The 20,994-nt window shown below is 39.7% G+C and overlaps 1 protein-coding gene across 18 annotated transcripts in view; it reads right to left on the minus strand.

The window, feature by feature from the left end:
• The window catches only part of LOC131469537 (neuronal cell adhesion molecule-like), a 76,017-nt gene that overhangs the window by 25,810 nt on the left and 29,213 nt on the right, over window positions 1–20,994 (minus strand). For 17 of the 18 annotated variants that reach the window (XM_058644580.1, XM_058644576.1, XM_058644582.1 and 14 more), the window contains exon 2: window positions 14,783–14,861. The gene's annotated coding sequence lies outside the window, so the exon portion shown is untranslated. Of the gene's footprint in view, window positions 1–14,782; window positions 14,862–20,298; window positions 20,397–20,994 lie in introns of those variants that run through there. The other variant, XM_058644572.1, reaches the window with a different exon arrangement.

Genomic DNA, 20,994 nt, shown 5'->3' on the forward strand with positions numbered 1-20,994 from the left:
TGGTGAGATCTCAAATAAGTTTCTTTCTTGTAGTTTATTCTTTGCAAAGACAAAGGATTATACAGAGTGCAAGCAGTCCGTATGAGTGTTTGACAAAAAACCAGGGAGAATATTCAGGATGAGAATTAAGATATCTCCTGTGCTTGTTAATGCACAGTCTCAGGTGAAGTGAGAATAAAAGAGCCAATGACAGCGAGCGCATACATGTGTTAATTATACATTAATGTGAATCCCTGAAAGCCTGGTGATTCTTATCTGGAAGGGAGCCAGGACTTCATTCATGATTCATTTCCCAGTTTAATGAGGTGTTGCAGCTTAGCTGTGGCTGGTCAGCATGTGTGTGTGTCTCTGTGTGCGTACTGTATATGTGCGTTTGTTTGCGTGTGTTATAATTATCCCTGTGAGCTGCAGTGATACGGAGTCAACCTCTCACAATCCCTCACACAGTGGGATCTATGACAGTGGAAATGCCAGTGGGGGTTTAAAGACGACGAACCAGCCACAAGGGTCTGAAACGACTCATATCCTGACGGAACAGTGAGCATTGAATTATTAAAAATAGATTTTCCTTGAATAAATAAGTAGTGGGGTTTTCATTTTTCTAGTGTAAAAAAGTTCACTTCACTGTTGAATTATGAGGCAAGAGCTTGCATAATGTGAATGCCTTTTAAAGAGGAAACTACAACTTGGGGCCTTTTTCGTTCTTTAACATGCAATTCTTTGAAGATACATTTACTCAGAAAATATTACCAGTGGTGGATCTTTCTATGCATCTTGTGTTAACAGAACTGGAAACTTAAGCCAAATGACTGCGACTAAGGCTGACATAGAAAGTGCAATGCTGTTTGAAGTGCTGTGCCAGAAGCTGTCAGGTGGCAGAAACAAATCGGAGAAAAATGGTTGCTTAGGACACTTTCTGTGAGAGTCTTCTAGCAATTTTCCAAAACAAAAGAGAGCAAAATGAACATAAACTAAGTTACTAACAGTATTTTTTTTTTTTTTTCAAACTTACAGTTTTTGTCCAGTTTAATCAGACTTGTAGGAGCCAGTATTTAGTTAATTTAGGTTAGAGTTAGTTTCACTGATTAATGCAGGATAACTTGTTACAATGTCATTTTGAAAGGTTGAAATAGTTAAGTTAAGTTTAGCCTTTGAATATATATTATAATAAGGAAAGGATTGTGGCTTTGTGGACCTTTGGTGTTATTAAAACTTTTTTATTAGATAAAGACTATCATGGACGCTTGATACCTTTGACAGCTATGATAGATAGAGGACATACGTAGATATGTACTGGAACATAACTAGCAATTTGCCTTGGTGGATGTGTCCGTTAGAAGCTGTGCTAGGTTTTTTGACCATTATGTTACTGTTAAATCAGTCATTCACAACCTGGATCATCAAGGGAATATTTCTGTGTTGTTGATCCTAGAGAGGCTTGGATATATGTGGTTGGAAATGCAACCTGGATGTACGGCAAGTGGAAATAAAGCCTTTACATGACTCTTCCTTGCCTTGGTGATTGAGGAATTGAAACAGTACCTACTACCGATAGTCAAGCCTATAGGAACCTGCCTACAGCTAACAACTTTGGGTGGCTTTGTAATTAAGTTAACGTTTGCCACAACACAACTGTCTGGGCAGGTGTGAAGTACTTGCAATACACAATTAACTCTGGGGGCAGTTTGTGGCTGCTACATGCTCCAATCAGCTCCCTAGTGTTTGAGTTAATGGCAACGTTAGCCAGTTGAGCTAAAAATAAAAATATATATATAGACAGTATAATGAGTAGAGAATGAACTGAGGTCTCAAGACAGATAGCAAAAAGAAACCCTATTCCTATTTATTGCTCCTGCCCAAAATATGTCTGACCAAGCACAGTGAATGTTCTCATGTGGACAGTGGTGACACATTTTGGATGGCTTGGGTATTTTTCTGTGACACTGAGAGGAAACACTGATTAAGACCTCTGTAAACTTGTGAACATGCAGATAAAAATAATCTAATGCAATAGTTATGAAAAGCAGAGGACCACATTAAGAGTACTCAGCAGACCTTTCTCAGTGATTTGGCAAGTTGTAGCACCTTACACCTGCATTGAATGATTTTTCTGGTTACATGTGAGGGCAACATTAGCATTGATTTTATTTTAGTTTATGCAATATTCATTCTCGTGTAGCTCTTTGGTCTCCGTCTCATCCTGAGGGTAGAATATCTAGCTCTTCAGCTGTTAAGTGCGCCACAGTTGTTCAACAGCCAATTGCTAATTGCATCTGTCATTTAGTGCCGAGTCAGTGGCGCACAGTGAGTTTGAAGAGCTTTTTCCACTGAAAACAGTTGAGATTAGCTAGAGTGCACTAAAACGGCAGATCATAAAAGTGAAACAAAGAACTGAAAGATGCTGAAATGTTCTAAGAGCAGAGGGGGGATGAAAGGTCAAGTGACAATTGTCTATGAAGTTATCATAAAATCCTCCCTGCATTTTAGTTTTTTCATACACTTGCAAGTTCTAACTGATTCTTGTGCAAATTAAGAATGAATGGAAGCCGCTGGCTGCTTGAAATATTTGGAAAAACACAAACCTAAAGCATAACCGTGATGTTAAGAACTGCATGTATTATATGAATGAGCTGAAATGTTCAGAACTGCTGTTAATGACCTCTAAATACAAACAAACAACCTAACTAGTCGTGTTTCTACAGCAAATGTCATCAAAGTGAAAGGCTGTAATATTAATTACTGTCTACAACATAAGCCTGCATCCTCTCTCTTCATTTTGCCCGTGGACAAAAACACTCAGCTCTTGTGTAAAATCTGTATTGAGCTGTCTGGCCTTCATTCAGCCAGCCTCTTCAATTACTCCATTGTCATTTTCCCATGGCCAGCCACTTCACATCCCAAAACTAATTGGTTTTGTGCACATGTCAGAGATGCAGCACATACTGTGATATACACACATGCACACACACAGGCATCCACGTGCAGACACACAAAGCCACATTCATGCACACTGACCACAGAAGTGAAGGTCAGGACATGTGTGAGTGCACAGATGGAGCTGACGGGGCCATGAGCACAGAGGCTTTGAACACACCACAGTGTAAATGAATATCAGTCAGCAGGGGAAAAGCCCCTAAATGATCTTCCCTAACAGCAACAGATAATAAACCATATGCCTAATGCTAACCACTGTTAAAGATACTGTCTGTGCCAAACAATAGTGACGCAACACTGCAACACCAGCAGAATCACTGCTGTTGCATCAGTAATATACAGTTTTTGACATCTGTGATGAAAGACGAATCTTTCTCTCATGCCAAGCAGTCTAATTAACTGCCATAATCAGTGCAATCGGGGGTTTGGGGGTTTCTCTATGGTAACGGAGCAGCGAGGATCCCTGAATATAATGATACAGTACAGCTCAGCACTCAGGGAAGTGTTCATGTGAAAATGGATATGATTTGAGGTGTTTATTTTGCTGGGGCTCCTGCTGCTGCACCTCAGAGTGTCACTGCATGCTCTCCAACATAGTTTAGTTCTAATGGCCCCGATGCAGAATAGTGTTCTGTGTTCTGCACACCTTATATACCCACTTTTTTAAGATGACAATATTTTAATCCAATTGACAATATAAGTTGTGACAAGAAACAACACAACTATTTTTAAATGCTATTCCCGTAGCACCTATTATTTCGAATTGGTAAATCACACATTTCCAGGAGACATATATGTTTATTGTGTGTATCAATTTTAGTTACACCTTGCTAATGTGATAAGATACTTTTATTGTACTTTAAAAAAATGGCGTTTTATATGAAATATTGTCATATTCTATAGACTGAAGAAAACACTTTGTTTCTCACAGATCTGCACAAATATCACACAGTAATCATTTCTAATATGTTGTTCAAATGAAAATAAGAATGATTATGTAAAAAGTACCATTTTCTCTCATTATCGCAATCCCAATTTCAGTCAAAATAATCTCAATTAGATATAAATTCAAATGGTTCAGCCCTACTTTAAGGCTAGTGAACAAGAGAAAAGTGCTCAACAATGCATTTAAAAAGAGGGAAAAAAGTCACCTCATGGGCAGTAGTTTGGCTATCTTTAGCTGCAGTCTGTTCTCTATCTGTGGATTCCAATCAAGTTACTGGGATTGACAGATGGTCCAACGTTAAGAAAGTCACATTGAAATAGAAAATAGATGTAAAACAAAGATATTGCCCCTGTGCTTAATTTTCATCTGCTGTCATTTGAAATAAATGCTGCTAGAAGTTGTCAGCAGTTGAGTGTTCACTGGCTTGGACTGAAACTGCTTCAGGATCACAACAGTAATTCCATAGGCTGGCATCAGCATGTGTTTGCCATATTATTCTCATTAGCTTTTATAATTGGGGGGGTCGTATGCAAATAACTGGTGTGGTTAACATATGAATTGGGGCCCTGTTGTTCGGGGAGACCCTGCAGCTCAAAAATATGCCGTAGTCCTTTCATGTGCACTGTGCAGCACCAGACAATAGAGTGAAGATCTTTAATTCATCTCCACAACCGCAGTTTGTTGTTTTAAACTTTTGAGACACAATTTGATAGATCTTCAACTTAAACTCTAATTTGGGCTAAATAGACAAAGGCAAGTTAAACAGCAACTTTATGCAAGAAAATGTATTAAATCTATATCAATAAATCTATTACATATATTAACATCTCTGAAGCACTTAAAAGTTTTCTTGCTCTGTTTCCAACACCTCTCCTAATGAAAAAAGGCATCTGCTACTAACATCATGTCTGGCAATTTGCTTGGTCCTCCTCCTTTCACAGAGCCTTGCACATTGGCATTCAGCTTCCTCCCTCGAACACACCGAAAACACTCCGGCATTTGCTTTCTCTCCCCTCTACCCAAATGCTAATCAGTGGCACTGGCACTTCTGAGAGGGGGCTCCTCTTTAGCATGCAGATGAAAACAGCACCTCTAGATGCGGTGACAGTGTTAAGGAGGAAATCCCGGCCTGTTAGAAGCTGAAAGGAACTAAAAGGTGTTTTGCTTTCATCTTTTTATTGGACCCCCACTTACTGTAACATTGTCCTGAGGCCTCTTTCATATTAAAAGTAGCAGGTATATGTGGGATTTTTAAACATGGGTTAAAAAAACCCAGTGGTTAGTCTGCTGAAAGCAAAACGAATAGCTCCGAGTGATAACTTTATAGTGTTTTTTTGTGGTCTCTCTTTGAATCAATCGTGCAGATAATACAACTGATGAAATAATTATGTTGAGCACTGTCTCAATTTCTAAGAAATAAGGCTCACTACAAATATTAATGCTAATGGATAAGCGAAAGGCCGGAAGATGAATGCATCTGGTGCATCTAATGATTGGGAGGGAGGGAGGGATTTACGGACGGATGGATGGATGTAACCACTTTTTCCCCCCCTTTGTCCTTCCAGTGACCTAATGGATGGAATCTGTTATTAGGCAATTTCCAGAAAATGTGGTGGGTGCTAAGGAAAAGGCTAACAGTTGGCCAGATGTGGACCAAATAAGGTAATAACTTGAGACTCCAAGAATGTGGTCTCGAGAACTATGAGTCTGTGTATTTTGCCTCCTTCGATCAATGGACTCACACCAATGAAGATCTTTTAAACTTGGAGAAGTTTTTTTCCATGAGGGGATTTCTACCCCATGATTGGCAACATACACAGGATTGGAAGATCTCACTGTCCCCAAGCTCTGGATCAGAATCATATAAATGATTGGTCCAAAAAGGTAAACAATATTCTGTCTGTGTGTGGTTTGGTCAGGGCTGAGTGGTGAGCTCAATTGTTATTGATGATATAAAATGAGAGGAATTGAATATGTAAACTGTTGCATGCATGTTTATTTGTGGAACAAATAAAATGGCTCTCAATCACTGCTTCACAATGGAACAAAAGTCTTGAACAGTTAGTTAATAAAGTAGCAATGTGGTAGGATACAAAAAGTTAAGTCTCAACAGTGCATTTGTACACTTATTTGACTTGTACAGTAGTTCATTATAGAAGATTTAACTGAGCTGGAGGTTCAGTGAACAACTGTAGATCTGAGCGTTCTGTACCCTTCACTTCACTGCAATCACTGCTTAAGAAAAGGATGCTTCAGTGTCGGCTACCAGTCCTGCTTATGCATTTGTGTATGTGAAGTTATACTCATTCATTTGCATAAACATCCTCCCTGTTTATGTGTTCACGGCATTTTGGTCAGTGAAGACATCAGATATTGAGGTTGGAGCTTGAGTGTGCTTGCCCTGCCACATGAGAGTGTTATTGGTGAGGCCATTCATATGCTGAGTAGAGGTTCATTATCATGCGCAAATTCAGGAGAGTGGGAAGAATGCATGCCGAGCAGCAATCTGAATGGTTTAGAAGGGGTCTCAAAATCCTCGGCACACAACATCACAAGAGACACTCTGGCTACAGAAATATAACAGCTTTGAGAAAGTAATCAACATAAAACCAATCAGCGGTGGGGGGGGACAAGAAAATGTTTTGACAAAGCTGACAGAAACTTCCATGCATATGTGGAATCAGAGTCTCAATCGCATAGTTCCACAAATGTAGAAAAATGTTTTATAGATAAGAATTCTATAGAGATTTATTACTGCTCTACATTCCTAAAGGGCAACCCGTATCCATGGCAATCCGCCACTAATGATCTGAGAGCTCCATGCCGACAAAAAGATGTCAACCCTCTCATCAAACACACGTGGAAAAAAAACGAGGGAATAAAGAGGCCCAGACCTATTTGTCATCTCATAAGTAACCTTGGAAAGAAACTGTACGCTTGACATCTGCTCAGCTGTAACAACACAGAGCTCAACAAAAGAGGTTTGATTAGAATCTCAGTTTGCCACCGTGTCCAGACCGGATGGATTACTCCACACACGAAGGGTCTCTCAAGATGGGGCCAATATGTGGAGTTTACTTTAAGCTTATAGGTGCAACAAAAAGAGTCTGCGTGAGACAGACACGGCAGGAAACGTTCACCTCATGCAGACCAAAACACGCAGCTGTGATGTTTGTGAAGTTTCGGTGAGCCACAACAGCCTTCATAACACTGAGAAAAACAGTGTTTTTATGTTTGTGTCAACAGTTAATGCAACCAGGCCTCGCTAGAAAATAACCATTATATATTTTACAAAAACTGGTGGAATTTTAATTGTGCTGAAACAGTACAGACAAGCAGGGGGAGTGACAGCTTATTTAGAGCGACGTGTGCTTTGTATGATACTATACAGTATAGCAAATTCTGCCGACAACACCAGATAACAAAAGGGGGAACGCTAACTCTGCAGAACATGTGATTTGCCAGTGAGAAAATAAGAGGTGAACCGAGCCACTGAGATGTAGGACAGTCTCTGCCCTGAGGCAATCTCAGTACTGCTAATCATGAACTTTACGCAGAATGAAAAATTCATATTCAACAAGTCAAACAGATTCAACTCATAATCACAACATATATTATCTCAAAGTATTTAATAAGGCCATCATTGCACTGTAATTTTTTTTAATGTCGTGGTTTGTCTGCATTCATACACTGAGAAGCTTAAAATGACAACAGACTGTATTACAATGTCATTAACCTAATTTACCATTTTAGCGTGCTAAAATAAGTAAATAGAAACGCACAAAGCACAGGTGAGAAAGGACCACGGCATATGAATTGGGAGAATTCCGGCTGGTTTTAGACTTTTTCATAGACAGGAAATAACAAATACCCTTTAAACACAGAAATCAGATATCTGAGGTTAAATATTCAATGTGTAATCCATCAAAGTGTGTTTGTGTAATGCTTTTACATGGTATTAATATAAAAGAAAACTGTTGCATTACGATTGAAGAAAGTTATGTTATGATATAAAATGTTATTGAACTATTGCCTAGGCCTTGTTGTTAAGAAAAGTCAGCCTAGATATTGACAGGCCGACATTTTCATCCAACCAGCAATGCCCCAAATATACGCAAGAGCAAGTTTTCGAGTGAAATCCTCTGACTCGAAAACTTGCGGCTTTAAAGCTGTAACAATCTGTTACCAGAACCAGTGAGAAAGTAGCTGTGAGAAAATCCCCAGCAGGTGGACGGAGGCAGCGAGGTCTAGTGTTATTAAGTGCCACCTCTCTATTCACAAAGCACCACAATAGGTCTCTCCTGCCACTCCCCACCACCACCTCCACCAGCCCCTTCCACTCTACCCCACCTGTGTCTGTGAAAGGTCAGCGCAGAGGAGGGTCCTCACCCCCTCCATGAACCCACAGCTCCCACTCCAAAATCAGCCCCACCACTGGAAAACAGTGCCAGCAAAACTCAATCAAAGAGGGGCTTCAGAGGGATCCAGAGCTCTCAAAACCCCCAATTGTCTCCTCAAGGCTTCCCCACACCGTGGCTGCTCTATATGTAACACTGTAAGAGGAGCTGCTCATTACTGCCCGTCCCCGGTCCCACTTTGTCTCTTTTGTGCAGCTGACAGAAGAATCCAGTTGCTTAGCCGTGCAAATAAAAGAGAGTGCAGTTACTTTTTTAAAAAAGAAAGAAAAGAAACTAAGAAATGATTAATTTGCAGGAGGAGGAGATGTGAAGACACATACGTTAGAAGGCTTTAGTGCAGTCGGGGGTTTGACATTAAAGAAAACATAACACATAACTCTCTTACCTGTTGTGTCACTGCACTGACAGTTCTTTAATGGCGGCTGTTTAAAATTTGCCATTCATACCACGGGTTAGTGGGTATTGACTGATAGACACACCACACCACAATGTGTGTGAATGTCAGAGCAATCCATTATCACATAAAGGAAGCACTATGTAGCTGGCTCTCTCTCAGCCCCTCCTCGGCTCTATTCAGATACAGCAGGTGAATACAAATCATTTCCCCTCCGCTGCTCCCCAAAAGAACTCACCATCCAATTTCAGACAGAGAGGACAGAGACAATAGTCCTTTCAAAATGTGGAAGAAAATCAAATCAAGGCCTTTAAAAAATAGCAAAGACACAAACAGGGGTTAACTCTTCCAAAATGCCAAAGTTGGTTTGAAAAATACGGGAAAAAAAGTATTCTTTGTTCACCTTTGTGCTCTAAGTTGTGCTTTAAGTTCATTTTACTCAATGTTTCTGTTATAATCTGTCATCATTAATAGTCCATCTATAATATACTATCTATTAATGGATTGTCAATACTCAAGTTGATTAATGACATTTAATGTAAGCCGTGACGGTTTTGTGATTTATAAATGAACCAAAACCAATCAATTTGCAATCTGATACAGATATTTACACAGTTATAGAACAGAGTAAAACATCACATTCTAAAAGATTAGATATCAGTTACTAAAAAGTTATTTCAGCACCACTTTGAAGGGGAAATGGTGCCTGATTTACACCGCTAGTGCTATCATTTTATACACAACAATACCTTTTCTCCTATCTGTAAGAACATATCATCTCCTAAACTCAACAAACAAACAAGTCTTTAGGGAAGAGAACAATCCAGCGAAGTTAGTCCAGTGTAAACTGTTTTATGGTTTTTTTAATTAAGCAGTGGCACCATGTATTTTAAATATTCACCATCTGAAGAGTCTTGATGGGATTCGATAGTTCTATGGCTGAGAAACGTCAGATATTTCACCAAAAATCAAGGAGAGGAGATTTTATGAAACAAAAGGAGATTATACTGTGGAATACAACAACAGTGAGTGGTAGTGTGGTGGTGAGTGACTCATTGTGACTGCTGGCACTTTGATTAAGGCTTAGTGTGAACGTGTTACTATCTGTCTCGTGGGTACAGGGGACTGCAATGTAAACAAATGAGAACAAATGCCTTTATCGCAAAGGAAGTCTCTAGAAAACTTTAGCTCTAGTCTCTACACGCAATAAACCAGTGATGATGTCAAAACACCAGAAATGTCACACTTAGGAAAGGTTCCTGGTGTTAAGGTTTAGATTTTCCCTGTCGCATTCATCATGAAGAGAGTTTGAGTCTTTCTAGTGGCTTTGGTAGTTTCACCCTATGGGGAATCTCAGTTTAGACAAACAGTTCTTAATCTTTACAGATCGTCTGGCCCGGCCTCCTCAGAAATAATGGCTTTGAGAAGAGCTGCTCCATCGGCCTGTGATTCCGGAGGAAACATTGCTCTCGTTTAACACTAACAGACGGCCAAGCTTCCGCTAACAGCCTCTGCCCTGTGTCTGTGTTTGACGGGATGGGACTGGTCGCTAATGCAGGAGAAGTGTCTGCTGAGTGCTGGATAATGCCTGGGTGAGGCTGCGCTGGGGATGGTGAGTTGTTTTTAAGACTGCATCTCTCTCGCTGTGCAGGTCCAGGAAATGTCAACAATCGGAGGTGGACATGACACAACTGGACAAGGTGTGTGACTCGTCTCCAGGGAACGTGTGTGGGGTTTGTGACCCTCGGGCTGACAGAAGAATGATAAACTGCTGTAACAGATAATGTCAGAGTGTCTGCACAGATACTATCTCTCCCACTTCGGCCCACATATGAATGGATTTATTTAGTCAACACATGATGTCTGTAAAAAAAAACATATATCAACCTTTTTGCATTCACAAAATGAAGTCATGAAGTCATGAAGTAAAAAAAACATACATCAACCTTTTTGCATTCACAAAATGAAGTCAAACCTCTTAAGTGTTTGTTTATATTTGGAACCCATGGACAACAATGGCAGCTGGTATGGCAAAAGGTGAAAAATGTGTGTATTATAATATGGCACTTTATATTAAACTTAGTTGAATAACTTTATGTCAAACTACATATTTTTAATTGTCGTTGTAGATTTTATATAGCTCTGTGTCAGATACTTACAATAAAAATCTGAGCTTGTACTTTCAACTTTAATGTTGAATTAAACAATGAATACAATGAATACAATGAATACAATGAATACGATGAATACGATGAATATGTGAATACACTCTACAGCCAAATGCAATTACTTTGTGTGCTTCAAAAAAGTCTCAGCAAATATAAAAAAACGGTTTCATTATTTATCTTGTTTATACTAGCATGGATAGAAAATGTTATACATAAACCATCTTTCCTAAAATGAAACGTCTCAGGCTTTTAGAAACATTAATTTGAAAGATCTCTGGCCTGCATTCCTGCAAAATAAAACAACACCTGTGGAGGTGAACCAAGGTAACGTAGAGGCTTTCAGTTCCTGAGAACCTATGTTCGTTATAATTAATACAAGATAATCATCATGGATATGAATGGGAGTAAGATTAAGATTTTATTCTCAACACTACGTGAAACAAAGTACATGTAGATCAGCAGAAGCCTGCATATAACTTGCTTGTGTGCTCTTATTCCTTTCTTTTCTCCATGGAAAGAAATTTCATTCATTTCTCATTAGAATTGGCTTAGACGCAGGTGAGCAAGGTCTCACATCTAAATTCAGTCATTTGTATTCCATTGCAACACCCAGGGAGGAGGGTGTTTATATTGATGAGCAGGAAGACTTGGCCTTGGACCAGGACCTGCGCTCAACAGTCACATAAATCATTTGGATTTTTTTTTCACAGGAGCTTTCAACCACACAGATCCCACCAGATTATGGTGCGGGGACAATTTTCTGTGTACTGAAGCCACATCGATACTCCGAATCAGACTAAACAGACATATGCGAATGATCCACAGCGTGACAGATTCAGCTGCTTCAATCTCTGAATTTTTCTCTTTTGCAGACAATCACATCAAGTTTAGTGTCTGAATATCTTTTTCTTTTATTTAGTTCAAGTGAAAACTCTTTTTTGTTTGTGCTCTACACTATTATCTCACACAAGTTCACACAGCTATCCTTTTCAGCTATCTGTTGACCTGCATTCATTTGGACAGCCCAACCAAAGCCTTATCCCTTACCTAAACCGTGTTTATCTTTATCACGTTTCATTTTTCCAGTTGTTCTTTCTTTCATTCCAGGCAAAGACAAGAACCATTGGAGAATTATCAGGCGCATATCAAAGAGAAACATAAGAAATATCTGGAGGCGCTCACCTGAAACGATGTGTGCAGAGTGTGTTTGCGTGTGTGCTTGTGTGTGTGAGAGAGAGAATCCCTTTACTGCGGTTGTGCAATGTCACCAGTGGAGAAAGAGCAGCTGCTTCATTCATAGTAGATGAATAAAGGTACCAGGTGTTGTAGCATTAATGAAAATAAGGTGCTCTTTGAGAAAAGGAACTACGTGTTCATCCACATATTTAACCTTGAGACTTCAAACTAGATAAATTCTGATTTCACTCTCATAGAATAGTCACAAATATAAATTGCATGTGGAAAATGAATTGATTACATAACTTACAATGATGCTCATCTATATACCCTTGATGTAACAAGTAGCTATTTTAACTTTTGTCTTTTTTATATTTTGAAGCAGTCTGGGCATTTTCCTCTGACCTTTGGCATTTTTCACCCAGAAAAGGGCTGGATATTTCCTCTTTTTAGACCCTAGAGATCTGAAATGTCTGAAACACCAGACCAGACTGTCTAAATCACCTTTCTTCCCTTTTCCGATGTGTACCTTAAAAAAGCCAACAAAGCTAAAAAAATGTCCATTACTGCACAGATTTCCCCTGAGCCAATGGCATGATGGTCCCTAAACCCAGCGATTCCAAAACAATGGCAACATATTATACCCATAAATCACCCTTAATACTATTATTTTGTTTAGAAATACAATCTATACAATCTATGTATCTGATGACCGAAAATAAAGACAGAGAGTTTAGAGAAAGACAGACAACGATGATGCCTCAGTCAAACAGGGCTGCTCCATAAATATTATTTTTGTCTTTGAAATAACTTACTAAATATTTTTATTTCGGCAGTGACTGACTAAACTCTGAGACGCACAATCATCAATGGGTTGGCATCTCCCCTGCTTTTGTTCTGCAGCATTCTTACATGTGTCAGGAAACAGACAATTTAATCTCATTCTAGGGCTGAATGTTTTGGCCAGAAATTTAACACCATAATAGATTTTCAAATGACTCAGTAAATGTCCGATTTTTGCTCCTGAGTAAAGGAAGACACCTCTAAAACGCGTCTCTAAACAGAGAAATGTTTCATTCATCTGTGGTAAAACATTTAATTTCTTACTATTGAAGAAAATTCTGAAGGAATTATTACCCAGCTCTACCTCATACCTTTCACTCTGTGTCAGAATATTGTAAAAATGGTAAAAGGAATAGATCTCAAAACACTTTCTAAAATGTACTGTGCATGATTATGTATTCTGTCTCTGATTTACAGTCAGAAGTCATACACTTAAATTCACAAGAGACCAAGCTCTGATTAGCTAATCCTCCATATTCTTTTTTCCCCATCCTCCCCCACTTGGTATCAAAACACACAATTGATAATTCCCTGACAGCCACATGAGAAAAAACCAGTGAAAGACAGCAGTGTGGAGGTAAACAGAAACCTCTGCGGCCTTCTATTGAAGGACTGGGGACCTGAATGCTACAGCTTACAATAGACGCTTCATGCCTCACTGAGTTCCAGCCTGCAGTGCCTGAGTGTGGCCCTCCATGACTCGACCATTGAAAACTGTAGACTCAGCCTCTCTGGCAGGCCGCACACATTCACAACAACAACCGACAGCCACAGTGCAGTGACAAGAGAAAACTGGACAGAATGTCAGGCTGTAAAAAAAAACAGACTGACAGATAGACAGGGAAACAGACAGGTAAACGATAAACAAAGAGAGAGAGGCAGAGAGTACCAGAAAGCAGACATGAGTAACCAGCAACAGCAGAAGTAAAGAAGTTGTCAGAGTCCCTTGACCAGCGCTGCTTGCAGCGAGGCTTCCTTCGCACTCCACTGCACAATAGATACACATCACATCATGTCACATCCACTCACAGAGCATTGGCTCGACTCTTTGCTGAATCACACACACTTTCCACACCAGGGAATGAGCCGGAGGTTACATCGGGTCATTTCCAAAAAACCCTGTTTGAGTTGAGAGTCAATTCTCCGGGCTCTAATGCACACGGAGACACTATGCTTAAGGGAGCTACTTAGGCTCCTAATTGTACAACTACCATTAGGGAACTTCTCTACCTCTGCAACCTCCATTACGACACATTATATGTCAATAACAGAGAGGCATGAGGCAGAATTTAGTCTCTAAGTGCTAAATTGTGATGCTTAAGTATTGATGTACACTGTCACAGCAGTGGGCGTGCAGAGGGTGTGTTACCCTGACAACTGTATGCATCAAACAGACAGTTGGACACAAGAAACAACAGTGTTTTTGATTTTTGATTCGCTGCCAAAGCCTGCCGCCAAAAAGGATGGCGACACAAAAGCACACTTTGCCAATGAGTGGAAAAATGCCAGTCAAGCAATTGATGACCTTTGCCTTTAAAGATACAAGTGCAGGAATCGCAGCAGAGAGCGAAGGAGAAAGTGGTGTAGCAGCTGAATGGTTGGACAGTCGCTATGGGACTCGCAAGCTTTGCAGGGAGTGTTAATATTAACAGATTCCCACTCTGACAGTATCACAGATGAAGATATTTGGACTGCAGTCTCTTGTTAGACATGGCAAACAGGCTGACACTTGTGTGTTCACATCCTGCAGGAGGGGAAAAGCCTTTGAGAAGAACAAGAGCGTCTGATTCTGAAAAGCCCGGAAGTTCACACTGTTTTGGAAAAACATGTTGCTGGTGGAAATGATTTGATGAAGGAAAAAAAAAATGGGTTCAGACTCTTGACAGAAATGTTTCCAACTCACCAGAGACACACGAATCCACTCTCTTCTCCTCCTGTCGGCGAGTAGGCTTGTTCTCTATCGTCTGTGGTTTTTCTTCAATCTAGTTAAGCAAAAAAGAAATGGAAGAGAAGAGCAAAATGTGTTACTCATAATTTATTTTTCTCATCTTTTTTTCATGACAACAACCAGGAGAAAAGATTCCAGTCTTTTTTAATAAGGTTTCTAGGGAGGAGGTTTTACACAGCTATGTATTTATTCCAAACTCCAGTGCATTTGACTTCACAGTGGCCCTAATGCTCTATATTTGACGTACTGTATTACAGTCTCCTGCTCTGTCACAGTCACACCACAGATTACACACTGGTTTGCTCCAAGACAAAACCTCTCATTCTCATCAAATGGCTTATCTCGTCCTGCTCTCTTTTTTTCCCCAACCAAACGTGTGTTTACTCTTGGGAATCACACTTAAAACACTTCCAACTGTGTCAAGCTTTGGTGCTGAAAAGAAAGCAAACACCCAAGCTGTGTAAACCTGAGTGTGGACAAGGATTTTCAGAGGCAGGAGTGTGTAATCCAAACTGATAGACAAAAGCCTGTGGCTGAGAGCTGGAGGTGAGACACGTCTCTCTCTCTCTGTTCCTTCTTCTCTTTGCCTCCTCTGCTCTTCCCACGATTGCTGACTGCTATCCTCACTTATGTCTTCTACTCTTGTCCTCCTCCCTCTCACCCCTGTCCTCTCTCTCTCGCTCTGCGCTCCAGGACAGTCTCGCTTTTCCTCTCTCTCCTCCTGTGTTGTCTCGTCTTCTTGTCACGACCACATCCAAATTCCTTTTCCCTGTTCCTTTTCTCTGATTTAATCTCCTTTCTTCTATCTCTGAATTTTTACAGGCTTAAAGTCAGGACTCCACATGGAGTAAATATGCAGAAAGCCGTGGAATATTTAAAAGACAAATTTCTCTGTAAACTCGACTATCTCTCACTTGACAAGTGTAAATATTGGGTCTCTGATGATGGAAAGTTCAGTGACTCCTCGAACCCACTTGTCTTTTATCGTCTAGTTTCCATATATACTCTCACCTTACCGCTCATGTATTTATAATCATCATCATCATGTTCTATTCTGTCCTTTTGCTTTTTTGTTAAATTATCTCCCTCATTGTTCCATTGTGACTTCTTTTTCCAGCAGTGAGGTCAAGACAGTCCTGGAGGATGATCTTTACCAGATCATGACATGAGATGACTTACTGTACATGTTACATCACAAGCACGAACACAAGCTGATGCCCCGTCCTAACCTACTCTGGTTTTGTCTTTTCTCTCCCCCAATTGTTCACATCATATACTGCAGCATGATATGATAGAGAGGGGGATGTTATATTCAGGGGTGTCAGGCCAGAAACATTAAAGACTAATGGAGTTACTTCTGTTTTGTTTTTATCTTTTGAGCAAGTGTCTAGGCTTTTAGCTCCAGAGTAATTTTATTAATTGAATGCAATTTGTTTTCATTAAAAATGCATTCTACTTCACTTCACAGTCTTTCACATTAGTCATTCTTGTTGATTTTTTGAGAAAATCTGAGAACTAAAGATGAGTCAAAGTCTAAAGAAGACTAAGGTGGCATTTTGATGTCTGGCATATGGAGGTTCATAGACTTCACATGCAACCAGGCACCTATTGATTTAAGATGTAACATGTAATTATCATTACTGGCAATGACATTTTTTTTAGCTGGGTGTCAGCTCAACTTTGCACTAAACAAAAGGTACAGTATTGGATGATAAAAGCAATCAATCACACTGATGTCCACTCATACTGTATGTGCCATATTTTATCATCTATTTTTCCCTAAATAGGAACATAATTGACATCATGTACCTGAGGCCATTTTCCCACAGACTTTGACTCAAACAAAGTTATTTTTGTAACAAGTGGAGTCACCCACTGGTGGCTATTCAATATATGCTTACTTCCTGTTTAGCTTTAATCGGCAAACTAGAAAACTACATTGACTTTTTATATATTGTCTATGACTCTCATGACTATCATGTTCTTCTCACATATAAACCATTCCCACTGTCGAGATTAAACAGGTTTTTCATCAGTGGGGATTAAACAGCGCTCACTCCCAGGTCAAAGTACTCTGCAAAACACGTGGGGGTTTTTATCGACTTTGGCTCAGTCGACATCAATGGGTATGTAAGACCGGAGTGATAACACAAATTTCTTCGTCTGCTCTGTTATTGCCAGCGACGTCCGCTATAATGCACATTAGTCTTCCATCTGCTAGTGCTGGGTTGCTATGGCATTAATATCGATAGCAATCCTTAGTTTTTAATACTTGGGACAATGCTTAGTGGCATTATAACTATATATTTATATATATATGTATATATATATATATATATATATATATATATATATATATATATATATATATATATAACTATATCACTGCGGACAATGCAATAGTTTATTTCTTGTTTTGTTTCAGGTATGTCCGTGACATCACAATTCATGCACAGGTGACACAGGGGTGGAAAAAAATCACAACAGGGCAGAAAAAACCGAAGCAATGGGGATGGTGTTAAAATTCCTGAGTATACCCACTAAATTTAGCGTGAAAAACACTATACTCTGCTTACACCACCTTAAATCCTCCCCCGCTTCTGTCCCTTACTGCCTAATACTGTCATATCCCAGTTTTCTTCAGCCTTTAAAACACACAATTATTGTCCCTTCTCTTTCATCTCAGCCTTGTACAGCTTTGAAGTGGGGAGATTCCAAGCCGAACAGAGGATGATTCCACTTTTCATTTCTGTGCTTGTCTCCTTTGTTTAAAGCCCAAACCTGTGCTCAAACACTGTGACGGTGAACACAGACACACCTGCCTGAATTGATGGGCAAAATGATAGAAGAAGCCGATCCAATTTTCTATTAAAGGCTTATCGACTTCAGTCTTCTGCGCTAAATAAAAGTCTGCAAATCCCATTGAAAGACGCCACTGTGACCACACGGTTAAATACAAACACTGCTTTCACTGTGAGCAGACAATTGTGAAAAATCGGATCACTTTAATTTGGTTTCACACAATCACAGATGTTTGAGTTTTCACATCACGACTGTCCCACCAACTGAGATTCAATTCTGCAACAGCTACACACAAAAACACACCATCCGAGTTGTTGTTCACACTGCTGTGGAAAAGTCTATACCTATTTTTACTTCAAGCTTTTGTGCCCTTCAGTTTTTGGAAGCCTTGACACATGTGCCATCACCAGCACATGACTGTTTACAGAATAACAGAAAATCTGATATTCCCTCAGCTCTGGATTTAAAAGGAGCATGACTATAGACCATATACTGTATAAGAAATGGACATAGAACTATAAGACTGTTAGACAGCTGGTTGCAAAAGTAACTCAGAAAGTCTATGGGAAAATAATCCTACTTTTCACTTCATTTATATCCTCAGTAAACATTTTTTCTGAGGAGTTATTGGTCTCAAACTCTAGTTTAGGGTCGTCTTCAATAACACATGATGCACATTATGTTCCACTTCCCCATTAAAGGGAAATAAATAATAAAGTACAGCGCGATTCTGGAGGCTTCAAAATGGGATTTCAGATTCTTATGCTCTTAAGACACAAATGATTGCCACTTTTTTTTTTTTTTTTTTACAATCATCCACCTGATCATCAATCATCCACAGCTATCATTTCCTTCAGCCGATGCAGTTTTACCATAAAACTCACACTTTCTGCCTCGCTGTGCACTTAACAGATGGCTTCGAATCAGCCAATTGCAGCGGAGATCAATACATAAAACACAACCACAAAATGACCTTTCTACATCCTGCCTGATTGAGCTAAAAGCTGATCCCATCAAAAGAGGCCTCCCCCCTGTGACATCGAGCCAGACATCCCGCCCTCTGTCCCTTGACACCACAGAGCTCAGTCCAGCTCCACTGCCATGGTGACAATAAGCAAAGGGACGAAGAAACAGGGCTGAAAATAGCCAGATATGTGATAACTAAACACCTCAATGTGCCCTCAAGAGGGGACTGTCATGCCGATGGACAAAAAAGACACGTAAATTGTAGAAAGCAACAAACACTGAATCATCAGCCTCCTTGCACATCGTGGAGCCAGATATTTTTATCAGGAGATTGTGGACATCCCAACAAGACAAAATCTTGACTGTGAATCCAGGCTAATATTGCTCCCAGTCTGCTACTACTACTTGCTCATAGGATCCTTTTTTGCTACCAGGTTTGTGATATCAGTGTTATAGATTTGCGTCACACACACTAAATCATGGCTGTACAGCTTCTTATGGTGTCCCAAAGTGCAGGTACAAGTCGTAAAAAGCTGCTAAAAAGAATATAAATCATAAAAATATGTGTTATTAATACACTGAATAACACTATAGGTATGATATATAAATATTTAGTATTATGTAATCTGGGCTGACGAATGCTCTGTCCATTTTATTTAGGTTAGGTTAGGTTCAGTTCAGTATGCTGAGAAAAACAGGTGTCTTAGTTTAACAAAGCAGTAACAGAGCAGAGAAATGAATTTAAAGAAAATACCACAAAGCCACAGATCTAAACAGTTTTGTTTCTAAATGAGAGGGAAAATGCTTCCAAGGACTTTGTGTATGTTACCACATTTGCATGCATGTCAGGTAAAGTGAGATGTCCACAGGTTGAATAAGCACCGCTCACTGCTGATAATGCCAGGAAATAGATGTTGCATGTTTCTCTAATGAGACTGTTGCTTCTCTCCTCTAGGCTGCGATGTGTGTGTGTTTGTGTGGCACAGTGTGGCCTATGTGTTTAATTTTAGACTGTTGGCTAATGAGAGGATGTGTGGCTGTACAAGACGATACCTTCCTGATGAAGGATCATTACTGACAAAGACGACAGAAATAATTAGAGCTTTCCCCCCCATGATGAAATTACATGAGGGGACACTGTCCACTGAGAGAGATGTAACACTGACAACAATTTGTTTCCACAGAACAAACAGCAGAAAAAAATGATGACATAAAGGTATGCAAGTGCTGGAAAAGTGAAAACAATCCATGAAAATGTAAATTTCAAAGCTACCGAGAAGCTTTAAGTGCCGACTCAATTTTCCAGGAACCAACTCGTTGGTTGCTGTTTTTAGTTGTGATGAATAAAATAACACTGTACAGAAAAACATCTAATGTCAAGCATTCAAAAATCCAATGTTGAACTTCAGAGTATGAGAGAAAAACAGCAAATCCTCACGTATAAGAGGCTTTTAGTATAGTTTGTATTTTTACTGAATAAATAACTGAAACTGGATTTTGTTAATGCAGTTTCATTTTAACTTTAGCCAACAACAGTAACAGTAAAATGAAAACAGGAAAGTCCTGCATGAAACATCCTGACAGAAGTTTCGTGAGCATGAAGCATCACCTGCAGATCTCAGAGCATCACAGACTTTATTCTGAACACAACTGGTGATTTTATGGATAAAGATCTCCATAAATAAAATGAAGGGATACATCACCTTTATCTCTGTAAGTGTAAACAAAAATAAATCCCGTAGTGTGTGTGTGCATCCGCCGCAGTTGCCCTAATCCCAGTGGCTGTGTGTTCCTCGCTGAAGCTGCTGTGACTGAGTGACAGTAAAGAGAGAAGAGCCGATTCCCCACAAAAATCACTCCCACCCATCCAACACACCCACACCCACAGCCCCTCCTCACACGGCCCTCCTCTGACCCTCCCTCCCCTCTCACAGTGGGATTAAAACAATCTTTTGTCTCTCTTCAATAGAGGTTAAACATTTCCTGGTATCACATGAGTGACTACCAGACTATACAAAGTTGTCAGGTGTAGTTTTTACATGCATTTGTAAAAGAACATTTAAAAAAAAAAAAAAAATTAAAATGTCATTTAGTTTGTTTGGGATATAGCTGTCAGCGGGATGAGGAGATGACAATGCATAACATTGTGTACAATGAATGTGGCAGACCATAAATGCAAAATTGACAATATGACGATATAATTGCATGTTAAATCAAAAAGTGCTCAAAGTACGTGAATATAACTGTCAGTTGCACTGCTTGTACTCACGCCAAAGCAGCTTTAGATGTTCAATAGAGGGTGGAGGTGGAGTAGAAGCAGCATGAATAAAGGACGAAGCCTGAAGGCACATCCTAAAGACTTCCTTTCCCATACAGTGAGAAGCCAGAGAAAGTGCTCA

Source organism: Solea solea, chromosome 12 (assembly GCF_958295425.1).
Source record: "Solea solea chromosome 12, fSolSol10.1, whole genome shotgun sequence".
Lineage (NCBI taxonomy): Eukaryota > Metazoa > Chordata > Actinopteri > Pleuronectiformes > Soleidae > Solea > Solea solea.